Raw genomic sequence first — 14,386 nt, 5'->3', positions numbered from 1 at the left:
TTCCCCAACTCCACGCTCCCCACCCCCAACTTCCACGCGTTATACCAGACGGATAACTCAGACCATGAGACACATATTGTTGACAATTATTTTGTCCTGTGGATTGTCCCAGGGGTAAGGGAAAGGACAGATTCTCCTTTCCAAGTGAGCTTAACTGAATTTTTTCAGGGGAAAATGAAACAGTGCCACATCAAGCTTCTTCTGCTCATCTATCAGCATCTTCTGAGAGCCAGATCTAAGACAAAACAGCACCCCTTCTTTTCCCTCCTGAAATTCAGGGCAAACCACTTGCTATTCCTGGAGAAGTCACCTTTCTGACAATTTCCTGATCCAAAGGATCCCCCACCCCCAAATGATAACCACCAACAAAAATCTCATTTTAAAGGGAAGTAAGGGAGGAAGAAAGAAAGGGAAAATTGGTCATAATCAAAGAGAAAGATGGGAGGAGATTTCTACTGCAGGAATATGTGGATTCTGGAGACAGTGCTAACTTAACATAGACTGCTGATGGGAAACACCTGCTAGCAAGTCTGCTGCCTCCCCTGGAAGCCTGAGGGTGGAGGGGTGCTGCCTTCGGGGGACTGTTGGGGTTTCTAAGACAGAGCACCCACTGTAGAAGCTGACGGGCCAGCTGTGTGATCTTAGGCAAGCTATTTCACCTCACTGTGCCTCAATTTTCTCAACTTATGAAATGGGGATAATAAAATTACCTACCACAGACAGTTCTTAAGAAGACTGATGAAATGAGTTAATGTTATAAAGTGTTTAGAACAAGCAGTGCCCGGCACAGAGAGTGCTGAAAGAATGTTCAAAAACCGGCTGAAGTCACTCTCAAGCAAAGCCACATGATCCAGTAAAGGCCAGCTGAATTGGATGTGCAGAACCCTCAGACCTGACTGTGGCCAGGACTATCTGATGCAATGGGCCATGAGGCAATGTGTGATGAGGAGGAGGATGGTGAATGTCAGAAAAAAAGATTTGTGTGCTCCTACTACAGGGTATGGTGTAGGTAAGTGGTTAGAGGGCTGCACAACTTGTTGCTAGCTTTGCAAGACTGAGATTTGAAGATGTTAGATAACTCTAGGCTGATACATCCCTCCAGTTCCCAGAGCATCTCCTGGTCCCCTGAGGTACTCCTAGAGCAAGCTTAAGCCTCCATTTTTCCCTCCAGAGGAGAGATGCTCTATTCTGTTTCAGGCCCATAATTATCCCTGTGGTTTTGCAGCTTCTTTCCTTGCCAATCAAATAGGTTGCCAATAAATACTTGCTGAATAACTGGTTCCTGCTATAAGAATCCTGGTTACTTGCTATCTCTTTGTTATATTTCTTTGGTATAGAAGCTGTTGCTCAGATGAAATAATTTTGAGTCCACCATTTTATTTCCTCTTTCCACCTATTCTACAGAGCCCTATCTTCTGCCTGCAACTTTCTCTCACTCTCTCTATTCCCTTTGCTTTGCATCAGAGATGGCCAACACAAGGCATTCTTTTGGCAGCTCCCTCCTAGCACCTCCCACACAACATCACTAATGGATGGTGTTGCTCTTCTTTACTAAGCCCATTAAGTAATCTCAGCAATCTTATTCAGCCACAGCCAATAGGTTATTTCCCTACACTTCTCCTTAAGTGCTTTTGCCTCCCTCTCCATCTCATCATGATATCCTATACCTGTACCTATTTGTAATTTACCTGTTTATAATTTAGCAGTGACCATCATTGATATGCACAGAAACCTTTAAAGCACTAATCCCGCAACACTTGTATTTTAACAAAAATAGCTCCCATTCCCAGCCCGGACATGTGGCATAGAGTAGGTGATCTGCAAATGCTGATCAAATGACTGACAGGCTCACAATCACTCATCTTCAGATACGTATTGGAGAGTGGGATTATTTTGGTACTCAGACTCCATCTGTTCCAGAAGTTAAAAATAAAATGAGAACTCAATTAAAAGTATGCATACAATCCACCCAGAGTTGTGCCAGATCTTCTCATAATACTGTACTTTCCAGCCTATCAGAAACTGAAGTGTGTGTGCCAATAAAGAAAAAACCTTAGAATGTCAAATTGCTTTAATTAAATAATAGATATATCAGTGTATATGCAAAATAGCAAAGATTTTTTTAAAGGAACATATCTTGCCTTTAAGCTTCTTGTCCTTATTTTTCTATACAGGGAAGATCTCCAAAGGATGTAAGGAACTTAACCACCTAGTACCTTCTGCTCCATTTGTCTCCTTTGAGGATGGTCAAGGTTGGAGTAGGGGCTCAGCTGTCACTTTGCTTTCTATCCGCAGTACTCATCCCAAAGTACAGTAAACCAGGGCCCATCACAAAGCTCATTTCAGAGTTTGACTTGTTTTTTGTCTGGAAAGAAACCTCTAAATGGTGTATACTAAAGCTCAGTGGTCTTCTTCTAATCCCAATTCAGCTGAGGATTTACAGGAAACATTTTTCTTACTAGATGGATAGCTTTCACATGCTTCCATTGAATGGCTTTTAACATATATTTAGTTAACATATATATATATATATATATATAAACACATATGTTTCAAAGCCTGTGACTAAAGGAGTCCATTAAATTAGCTGATCCATTAATCCTTTTACTGTGTCACTTCTCATTTTTAAGATCCAGATTCTGAGAATTGATGATATAAACAAGATGATGATAGCTTCTAATTGTAGGGCTCATCTGTTTTCAGTTAACCTGCCCAGGACAGAAGTACTGCAAACAAGCTCCATCCCTGAAAGTGCCCCAAAAAGTCGGCACCCACCTGAGAGTGCTGGGGGAGAGGGGTGAGGGAGAATACTGAAGAGGAAATGCAAACATCCCCAGAGAAGTTATCAGATGACCTCTGAATTGGCTTTTAATCCTGAGGTTCTAAGTGATTCTCTAAGTCAGTCTTTCAAATGCTCAACACATCCAACAGCCATTTATTTAGCAGCTACTCTATGCCAGGAAGTATGCTAAGCACTGTGGGTATTGATTAGAATAAGACACCAGCCCTACTCCTAGACTAGCGGAAGAATCATATGTACAATAATAATGTTCAAAAATGAATTCACCATGTCTCCCTCCATATTGTTCTACTTCCATAGTGTCTTTATCAGAGATCATACCCAGTTAACCTCATCAAAAATATGGAAAATATCAGTGATGCTTTTTCTCCATCCTCCATAGCCAATAGATTCCTAAGTCCTATCAATTCTTCCTTATTAATATCCCTCCTTCTTTCTTCTTCATGCCCACTTCCAATGCTTGCGTTTAGGCCTTCATTAATTCCTGCCTGAGTTTCTGCAACAATCTCCCAATTGGTCTACTGGCTTCTACTCTCTCTCCCTATAACTCTTCCTGTGCACAGGAGTGATCTCTTTTTAACATCCAAATCTGTTTTATCTCTGCTTAAAATCCTTCAATGATTTTCCATAGTCTTCAGCATAAAGGCAAACAATTTAGCTTGGCACTACGTGACAGCCACTAAGGACTTCTCATTTCATTCCTCTCCATTCCTGCTTCATACTCTGTGTCCTAGCCACATGGACCTCCCTGCAGAGGTTAAGGACATGGGTCCTACAGCCAGACCTTCTGAGTTTGGCTCCCAGATCCACTTCTTACTGGATGGGTGGCCCATACAACTGCATGACCCAACTTTATGAATAGCCTTCCTTAGAACTGAGCAACATGGTTGCCCCTCTGTGACCTTGAGCAATGTAACTTCTGGTTGCCTCAGTTTCCTCATCTATAAATTGGAATAATATTTGTGACTCTCTCACAGGGGCCTGTGAGGGTGAAATGAGTTAACACATATAAAGTGTTTCAGCTCAAGCATTACCTCTGCTGGAAAACTTAAACTGAATTCACCCCTCCACCAGACTAGATTGAGTTTGCCCTTTCTCTAAGCCCTACTCTCTGCATAGCTCCTCCAAGACATTTCGCACACTGCTTTGAAATTACTCTGGAACGTTTTAACTTGAAAATTTTCAAACATACCGAAAAGTTGAAAGAACAGTACAATGAGCACCAACTAGATTCAATGAGTAGTTAACATTTTGCCAATTTGCACTCTCCCTCTCTCTATAAACATATATACACATATACATATGTGTATTTGCACACACACACATATTTTTACATCTTTTAATCAAACCATTTGAATGTAAGTTGGAGACATTAAGATATCTCACATCATCTTCCCTATAAATAATAAAGACATTCTCAAATATAAAGATTTTTTTGGTTGTTTCCATTTTTTCCTCTTTCTCTAGTAGTAAGATTAATTATACTTATTTGTAGTTGAAGAATGAAATAATCAAGAATATATTTCATAGTAAACTCTCAATAAGAACAATTGTGCAGCACCTTTTCAAGACCACAAAGAGGTTTTTTCAGCTTCAGTCGTGACAACATAGCCCTCACTCTTCTTCAGGACTAACTTTCCATCTCAAAGATGACAGCATCTACACAGGCAAAAGGCTCTTAAAAATTCTGTGGGACTCCTGTCTTACAATATACAAAAAAATCAACTCAAAATGGACTAAAGACTTGAACATAAGACCTGAAACCATAAAACTCCTAGAAGAAAACAGGGTGAAGTCTCCTTGACATTGGTCTTGGCAATGAATTTTTAGATTTGACACCAAAAGCAAAGGCAACAAAAGTAAAAATAAGCAAATGGGACTACATTAAATTAAAAGGCTTCTTCAGAGCTCCATCCAAAAACAGCTGACTACACATTCTTCTCAAGTGCGCATGGAACATTCTCAAAGATAGACCATATGTTGCGAAACAAAGCAAGCCTCAATAAATTTAAGAAGATTGAAATCATAACAAGCATCTTTTCAGACCATAATGCTATGAAACTGGAAATCAACCACTAGAAAAAAACTGGGAAAGTGACAAAAATGTGGAGATTAAACAACATGCTACCGAACAACCAATGGATCGTTGATGAAATTAAAGGAGAAGTCAAAAAATATCTGGAAACAAAGGAAAATGAAAATATGCCATACTAAATCATATGGGATGCAGCAAAAGTGGTCCTGAGAGGGAAACTCATAGCGATACAAGCCCAACTTAACAAACAAGAAAAAGCCCAAATAAGCAACCTTAAATTATACCTAATAGAACTAGAAAAAGAAGAACAAACAAAGCCCAAAGTCAGCAGAAGGAGAGAAATAGTAAAAATCAGAGCAGAAATAAATGAAATTGAGACCAAAAAAACAGTAGAAAGGATTAATGAAACAAAGAGTTGGTTCTTTGAGAAGATAAACAAAATTGACAAACCCTTATCCAGACTTACTAAGAAAAGAAGAGAAAAGGCTCAAATAAGTAAAATTAGAAATGAAAGAGGAGAAATTACAATGGACACCACAGAAATACAAAGGATTATAAGAGAATACTATGAGAAATTATATGCCAACAAATTGGACAATCTGAAAGAAATGGATAAATTCTTAGACTCATACAACCTCCCAAAACTGAACCAAGAAGAAATGGAGAATCTGAATAGACTAATCACAAGTAAAGAGATTGAAATAGTAATCAAAAACCTTCCAAAAAATAAAAGTCCAGGATCAGATGGCTTCTCCGGTGAATTTTACCAAACATTCAAAGAAGATTTAATACCCATCCTTCTCAAACTATTCCAAAAAATAGAAGAAGATGGAATACTTCCTAACTCATTCTATGAGGCCAACATCACCCTGATACCAAAGCTAGACAAAGACAATACAAATAAAGAAAATTACAGGCCAATATCGCTGATAACATACATGCAAAAATCCTCAACAAAATATTGGCAAACTGAATACAGCAATACATTAAAAAGATCATACACCATGATCAAGTGGGATTTATACCAGGGACGCAGGGATGGTTCAACATCCGCAAATCAATCAACGTGATACACCACATCAACAAAACAAAGAATAAAAACCACATGGTCATCTCAATAGATGCAGAGAAGGCATTTGACAAGATACAACATCCATTTATGATAAAAAACTCTCAACAAAATGGGTATACAAGGAAAGTACCTCAACATAATAAAAGCTATTTATGACAAACCCACAGCCAACATCATACTCAATGAGGAAAGGCTGAAAGCCATTCCTCTGAGAACAGGAAGGAGACAAGGCTGCCCACTCTTACCACTTTTGTTCAACATAGTACTGGAGGTTTTGGCCAGAGCAATTAGGCAAGAAAAAGGAATAAAAGGAATCCAAATAGGCAATGAAAAAGTGAAATTCTCACTATTTGCAGACGACATGATTTTATATATAGAAAACCCTAATGAATCCATTGGAGAACTATTAGAAATAATTAACAACTACAGCAAAGTCACAGGGTACAAAATCAATCTACAAAAATCAGTGGCATTTCTGTATGCTAATAACGAACTAACAGAAAGAGAGCTCAAAAAGATAATACCATTTACAACTGCATCAAAAAGAATTAAATATCTAAGAATAAATCTTACCAAGGAAGTGAAAGACCTATACAATGAAAACTACAAGACATTATTGAAAGAAATCTATGATGATATAAAGAAATGGAAAGACATCCCATGCACATGGATTGGAAGAATAAACGTAGTTAAAATGTCTATATTACCTAAAGCAATCTACAGATTCAATGCAATCTGAATCAGAATCCCAATGACACTCTTCAAGGAAATAGAAAAAATAATACTAAAATTCATATGGGGCAACAAAAGACCCTGAATAGCTAAAGCAATCCTAAGAAAAAAGAACAAAGCTGAAGGCACACAATCCCTGACTTCAAAACATACATACTACAAAGCAATAGTAATCAAAACAGCATGGTACTGGTACAAAAACAGACACAGAGATCAATGGAACAGAATTGAAAGCCCAGAAATAAAACCACACATATACGGACAGCTAATTTTTGACAAAGGAGCTAAGAACATACAATGGAGAAAGGAAAGTCTCTTCAATAAAATGGTGTTGGGAAAACTGGACAACCACATGCAAAAGAATGAAAGTGGACTATCTGCTATCGCCATTCACAAAAATTAACTCAAAATGGATCAAAGACCTGAAGGTGAGACCTGAAACTATAAAACTCATAGAAGAAAATTTAGGCAACACACTATTTGACATTGGTCATAAAGGAATCTTTTCAGATGACATAGCTACCCAGACTAGAGAAACTAAAGGAAACAGAAGCAAGTGGGACTTTATCAGATTAAAGAACTTTTACAAGACAAATGAAACCAGAATCAAGATGAACAGACAACCCACCAGCTGGGAGAAAATATTTGCAAAACATATATCTGACAAGGGGTTAATCTCCATAATATATAAAGAACTCACACAACTGAACAACAAAAAAACAAACAACCCAGTGAAAAAATGGGCAGAGGAAATGAACAGACGCTTCTCTAAAGAAGATATACAGATGGCCAACAGGCACATGAAAAGATGTTCAACATCACTAATCATCAGGGAGATGCAAATCAAAACAACACTAAGATATTACCTCACGCCCATTAGAATGGCTATAATCACCAAGACAAAAAACAACAAATGTTGGAGATAATGTGGAGAAACAGGAACCCTCATACACAGCTGGTGGGAATGCAAACTGGTGCAGCCTCTATGGAAAACAGTATGGAGATTCCTCAAAGAATTAAAAATAGAAATACCCTATGAGCCAGCTATCCCACTACTGGAAATCTATCCAACGAACCTGAAATCAACAATCCAAAGACGCTTATGCACCCCTATGTTCATTGCAGCATTATTCACTATAGCCAAGAAGTGGAAGCAACCCAAGTGTCCCTCGACTGATGATTGTATCAAGAAGATGTGGTATATATATACAATGGACTACTACTCAACCATAAAAAAGGCAAAATTGTCCCATTTGCAACAACATGGATGGGCCTGGAGGGTATTATTTTAAGTGAAATAAGCCAGAAAGAGAAAGACATACGCTGTATGATCTCACTCATATGTGGCATATAAACCAACACACGGACAGAGAAAACTGCATTGTGGTTACCAGGGGCGATGGGAGTAGAGGGTGGGCACAAGGGATGAAGGGAAACATATATATGGTGATGGACAAACAAAAATGTACAACCAAAAGTTTCACGATGTTATAAACTATTAAAACATCAATTAAAAAAAGGAAAAAAAAAAGCTTCTTCACAGCAAAAGAAACGGAAGAAAATATTTGCAGATTATATATATGTTAAGGGGTTAATATCCAAAATATATAAAGAACTCATACAACTCAATAGTCAAAGAACAAACAATCTGATTAAAGAATTGGCAGAGAACTGAATAGATATTTTTCCAAAGAAAATATACAAGTGGCCAACAGGTACACGAAAAGGTACTCAACATCATTAATCATCATGGAAACGCAAATCAAAACCACAATGAGACATCACCTCACACCTGTTAGAATGGTTATTCCCAAAAAGATAAGAAATTCCCACTGTTGGTGGGAATATAAATTGGAGCAACCACTATGGAAAACGGTATGGAGGTTCCTCAAAAAATTAAAAACAGAACTACTATATGATCAGCAATTCCACTTCTGGGTATCCAAAGGAAACAAAATCACTATCTTGAAGAGATATCTGCACTCCCATGTTCATTCCAATATCATTTACAATAGTCAAGATATGGAAACAACCTAAGTGTCCATTGATGGATGAATGGATAAAGAAGATGTGGTATATGTATACAATGGACTATTACTCAGCCATAAAAATGAAGGACATCCTACCATTTGTGACAACATGGATGGACCTTGAGGGCATTTTGCTAAGTGAAATGAATCAGACAGAGAAAGACAAATATTGTGTGATCTCACTTATACATGCAATCTCAAAACACAGAGCTAATAGAAACAGAGAACAGATTGGTGGTTGTCAGAGGCTGGGGTGGAGGGTGGTGAAATGGGTGAAGGTGATCAAAAGGTACAAACTTCCAGTTATAAGTTAAGTAAGTCCTGGGGATTAATGTACAGCATGATGGTGACTATAGTTAACAACAATGCATTGTATATTTGAAAGTTGCTAACAGAGTAGACCTTAAAAGTTCTCATCACAAGAAAAAAAATTATAACCACATGAGATGATGAATGTTAATTAAACGTGTCATGGTAATCATTTCTCAATATATATCGAATATGCAATACATACCAAAAATATTCAAATATATCAAACCCTCATGTTGTACACTTAAACTAATACAATGTTATATGGCAATTATATCTCAAGAAAACTGGGAGAAAAAATGACAGATGCAGAAACCGCTAACTGTTCTCCCATAGTCATTCTCTCTTTGTTCTTCTTAGTAATAGAAATGCCAGTGTTTTAGGGGCCAATGGCTACTCCACTAAAGACTACATTTCCCAGCCTCCTTCGCAGTTAGATGTGGCGTCAGAGTAAGTTCAGGCCAGTGGGGTATGAGAAAAAGCCATTCCTGCAATTTCTGGGTTGTGCCCTTAAACAGAAGCTTCTAGTTAGCTATGATAGTTATTATTCTCTTTACCTCTGGCACTCTGAAAGAAAAACTTTCACCTCCCCCTCACCCGCAGGCTGAGTGCATATATGCATATTATTATGTCATTTATCTCACCCTGTTGTAAGAACCTTCTTTATCTTCCAGGCTCACTGTGGAGCTCATTGAGTTCTTAGTCATATTTGCCTCCCCAGCACTGAGTAGGAGTCCTCGTTCCTGCCACGTTACAGGGTTCCCATAAATATGTTCTAAATAAACGAAGGAATTAAGGAATACCCTGTACTACATCGGGTTTCTCATGTTGATTAGGGCCAACTTACAAGATGTTGCAAGGATCACAGAAAGCATCTCATTTGTTTTGCTAGTAACTCAAAATAGTTGATAGCAATTGATAGTATTTCAATAATTAACCCTTCCTCTCATCCCACCCACCCTATAAACTTTAGAGAATGCACCCCTGCCTTCCTGTTTCCACCATAGGTAAAATGTCCAAATATCTAGCCAACGATGACAACCTTTTATTTTCAGTAAATATTTTTTAGTGTGTTACTGCATTATTTGGTCAATGGTTAAATGTCTGTTTCAGATCAGAGAATTCAATAGCTATTTTATGGGAAATTCAGCTTTAAAAAGAGGCTGATCGAATATGTTTCCTTAAGCAAAGTTGGTTTGCGACTAGAGGAGGGACATCATCTTGTGGAACTGTCATGACAATAAAGTAACATTTTGGATCAAAATACCCCAATAGTTCTATGGTAAAAATGTTTCTAGTTTGGTTGAACATTCACTTGGATACTATAAAGACAAAAAGAAATTTCTTGCCTTCCTTCTCTTTTTTCTTCAGTTGGTATATTATTTTCTAAAAAAATCTTGTCTTTCCAAGTAGAGTTCTTCCGCTGGTCCAAACTAAACTGCACCATCTGAGGTAAATTAAGTGACTGGCATCCATCTTTCACACCCTAATAAAAAACAGGCCAAATTTGATTTAAATCAGAGAGAAAAACAAAAAGTTCCTACTCTCTCTTATTCCATAGCACTGAAATGCACATTCTTTAGACATAGAACTTTCAATCAGTCCTGACAGAGATGAACATTTCATGCTGCCAGCTGTTAGGCAACTTAAAGAGCAGATGTTAAACCGGTCATCATTATTTGTCAACAAAGTGAATTAGAATACTCAACACTCAGCATGGAATCTTCAATATAGAGGGCGATAAATCTGCATGAGCCAGTTAATACATTATAGAACAGCTATTATTTGGGGCTATAAGGAACCATTGTGGCCATCTAGTAGATGGGGACACTGTAACACAGAAAGATCACAAACCAACAACTGGAGGGTGGGTCCAGAGCTTGAACCCAAGGCTTCCAAGCCCAGGTCGTTTCCACTACATAAAGCTCTTTAGTAAATACCAGAGACTATTACTTGAAACTAGCAGCATCAGAAATAATGACAAGAAGCCAACTTCATGCCTTGGAAAATGAAAACCGTCATGGAAGGCAGTAATCTGATTTGTTTGCTTTACAGGTACCTTACCCAGGGAGGAAAGAGCAGTGGCCATCTGGAGTAACATTTAATGGGAATGAACAGTGCAAGCCAACCAGAGGGATCTGTTTAGGTTAGTTCAGGTTTTCTCTGCTTTTTACTAGAATGCTATAAATTCTAGATGTGTGTATATGAGTGAAACATTCATATAGTGTCTCATGAAATTTTACTTTCACAGTGAATTCAAATAGCCTAGGGGAAAAAAGGAGTCATGTGGATTGAAAGCTGCCAAAAGAGATGACAAATTGAGTGTAGGGTGAGGTTTCCCAGGATCCGGCTCCCAAGATGCTCACAAAGAGGCAGAGGCAGCGCTGTCAAGAACAACATATGTGGTGCCACAGTGAGAGGTGACACAGACTGGCCCTGGGACAGAGAAATAGGTGTATCTGCGGACAGACAGACATACCTGCAGGTGTTAGAAACAGCATAAAAAAAGAAAGAAAAAGAAAGAACCTCCTTTGAAAAAGGATTTACTTGTAAATGGTGAAAGATGGATTTAATAAGAAGAATAATAACAATAGTAACTATAAATAAAACCTTTAATATGGCTTATGGGTGCCCTCCCATCTCTATACGCTGCTCTCCTAGCCTTCTCTTTGCTCCAGCCAAATTTCTTTTAGTTCTTTGAATATGCCCTGACGCTAGGCATTCGCACATGGTCATTCTTCTGCAGGGAACATGGTTTCCCATTTCCCTCATACTTTCACCTGCCAAATATTTACTCCTTAGGTCTCAGATGAAACAACTCTGAGTTGTTTTCCTCAGGAAAACCTTCTCTGATTCCCTGAGAGGAATTGATCCCCCTGTTTTATGTTCTCATGGAAGCTTATAGTTTTTCATAACAATCATGGTAATTTTGATGCTTGTTCAATGCATCTTTTATGAGATTCTCAATTCCACGAGGCCAGGGGCTATGTCTGTATTCTCAGCTCACGCCCAGTGCCTGGCACAATGGTATTCAGTAAATACTTGTTGAACCAATTACTGTCAAATGAAATAACATCTGGATGGTATTTCTTGGTGAATAAAATATGTTCACTTCATAGGTAAAGGGGGTATAAGTTAATAGCTTCCCAAAAGTACCACAAATTACATACATCAAATTCTTATTTATTTCGGGATAATCCAGAGCATTGGAAGTTAAAATCTCCTGATAATATTATTATAATGTTTTTTATATACAGTTATTTTTATTTATATATAATCATTATAGCCCCTTTTTCCCCTCAAGAATCTTTTCATACCAAATTTTTAATGAACTAGTAGAAAGCAACTAATTTGACTCTTTGTTTCCTCTCTTTGTTCGTTCATTGATCCGTTGGTTTATGCATTGATTCATATGTTCATTCACTTGTTTGTCATGAGAGGTGTGGATGGTGCTCTGCTTGTCTTTGCCACCCCTAGCCCAGGTAAAAATGATGATGGGAGAGTTCAAGGCACAGAGAAGACTAAGGAAGCAAGAAATCTGCAACAGTCACATGCTGTATAATCAACTTACTGACTAAAATTCTGACAGCCTGGGCAGCAGCAGGCTTTGTATCCTCCAAGCTTCTTCCACATGACCCATTCCAAGGCTGGTCCCCAGCGACTTCTCACTCCAGGGCCTCTCTGCTTGGAAGGGCTTTGACACAGGCCACACAAGGGATTGTGTCCCCTGAGGTCCTTCAGGTCAGACAGCAATCCCACCACTAGGCTGGCACCTTCCAAGAGGGAGTCTCCACAGCCTTAGAGAATGGAAGAATTGAAGGTGCATGTGTATATAAAAATACAGGAAGCAAATAAATTAATCATCATTGTCTTAGGGAAAGTTGGATTTTTTGTGTGTCTCTACTTTGTAAACGATCATTCACATGATTACATTTTCTTGAAATTTTTTAAAATTAAGGAAAAATGAAGAAGTCCCCACAGAAGCCCCACAGTGAATGCCTTGTCCAGCTCAAAGCTCTTCAGTACTCTGCTAATGTAAGCCAAGAGGCCACGGAGGCAGAGAGGTGCCTAGTGGGAGTAGGTGGTTCCCAATGGAAATGCCTACAGGTCTTGCAACACCCAATGGCATCCATTGTTTGGTGGATATTTTTTCAGCAGACTGGATTAGTGGCTGAATACAACAAGGAGTATGTTGCCTAGTCAAGGAAACCTTTCTTCTAGAGATATTTATTCTCTCTAAAATCTAAATTTCTTTGGCTAATGCAGTTTCTTTTAAGGAAATGCCTCTCTCCCCTAGCTTCCATGGACCATAGTCTCCTAGGGATAGGAGGAAGGTTTCTATATTCACTTAATCCATTATGTTGGTTTTAGTCAGTTCTATGCTTCTATCAGTTCACACAGATAAGTCTCTACCTGCTTGTACATATCCCATCTGTTGATAGGGATGAACCATTCTGATGTCTAAGAATGACCTGTGACCTTTATGGAGGTTTACCTTTATGTGAGATTATTACTTAACCTATATTACTAAATCTCACAAGGGCTAGTGGGGTGAGTAGGGGAGAGTCAGGCAAAAGAAAGGCTAAAAAGAGGTACTTTTGAAGCTCTCTGGGCAGGCTAATGGTCACACACCAGTGTACGAGGAAAACCACTTCCTAGCTGAACAGACTCCAGGCCCCCTTCCACCTTCAGACTGACAGCTTTGTGGGGCTAGCAGTATGTAGCTTTACTCCTGTGTCCAGTGTAATGTGCTTTGTAAACTTTTCTGCCAGTAGGCTGCTCAAAAAGAATGCCAAATGAATGACTCTTGGGCCTGGATTTTTAATCTTTCTTATGCCTCATACTTTTGGAAAGACAAAATAAATGTGTCACTGGATTCTGCTTAGCTTTTAAGAAATAAAGAGGTGAAATGTCACTTCCACATTAGCCCAGGTCAATGAGCTAATATATGGGAAATTGACCAAATGGCACCAAAGTCGTGAGTGTCATTAATGTAGCAAAACGAATAAGTTCCTACCTGCTTTAGGCACTCACCTCAGGTTATATGTAGAAGAAATACAAGTCAGATGGTTTCTATATTTTGGGTGCTGTGGTAGATTGGCTACACAAATGGCCCCTATTCTCTATCCACTTCCTATATCCATACCCCATGAATATGATTTTGCAGCAGCTCCCATGAAAAGATTGAGTGTTTTCCTACTCCTTGAATATGGCCCAGCCAAGCGGCTTGTTTCGGCCAATACAACACAGCATGAGTAAAATTGTGCCATTTCTGAGTTGAGGTTTCAAATGGTCCTGTACACTTCTCGGTCTCTCAGTCTCCTGCTACGGTATATGAAGAAGCTGGGCAAAGCTGTTGGAGGATCAGAGACCATATGAAGCAGTAGAGCTGGGTTGTCCCAAATGAG

The sequence above is a fragment of the Diceros bicornis genome, chromosome 7 (assembly GCF_020826845.1).
Source record: "Diceros bicornis minor isolate mBicDic1 chromosome 7, mDicBic1.mat.cur, whole genome shotgun sequence".
NCBI classification, from domain to species: Eukaryota; Metazoa; Chordata; class Mammalia; order Perissodactyla; family Rhinocerotidae; genus Diceros; species Diceros bicornis.
The sequence above is the reverse complement of the archived record's forward strand: the minus strand, read 5'-3'. Positions refer to the sequence as shown.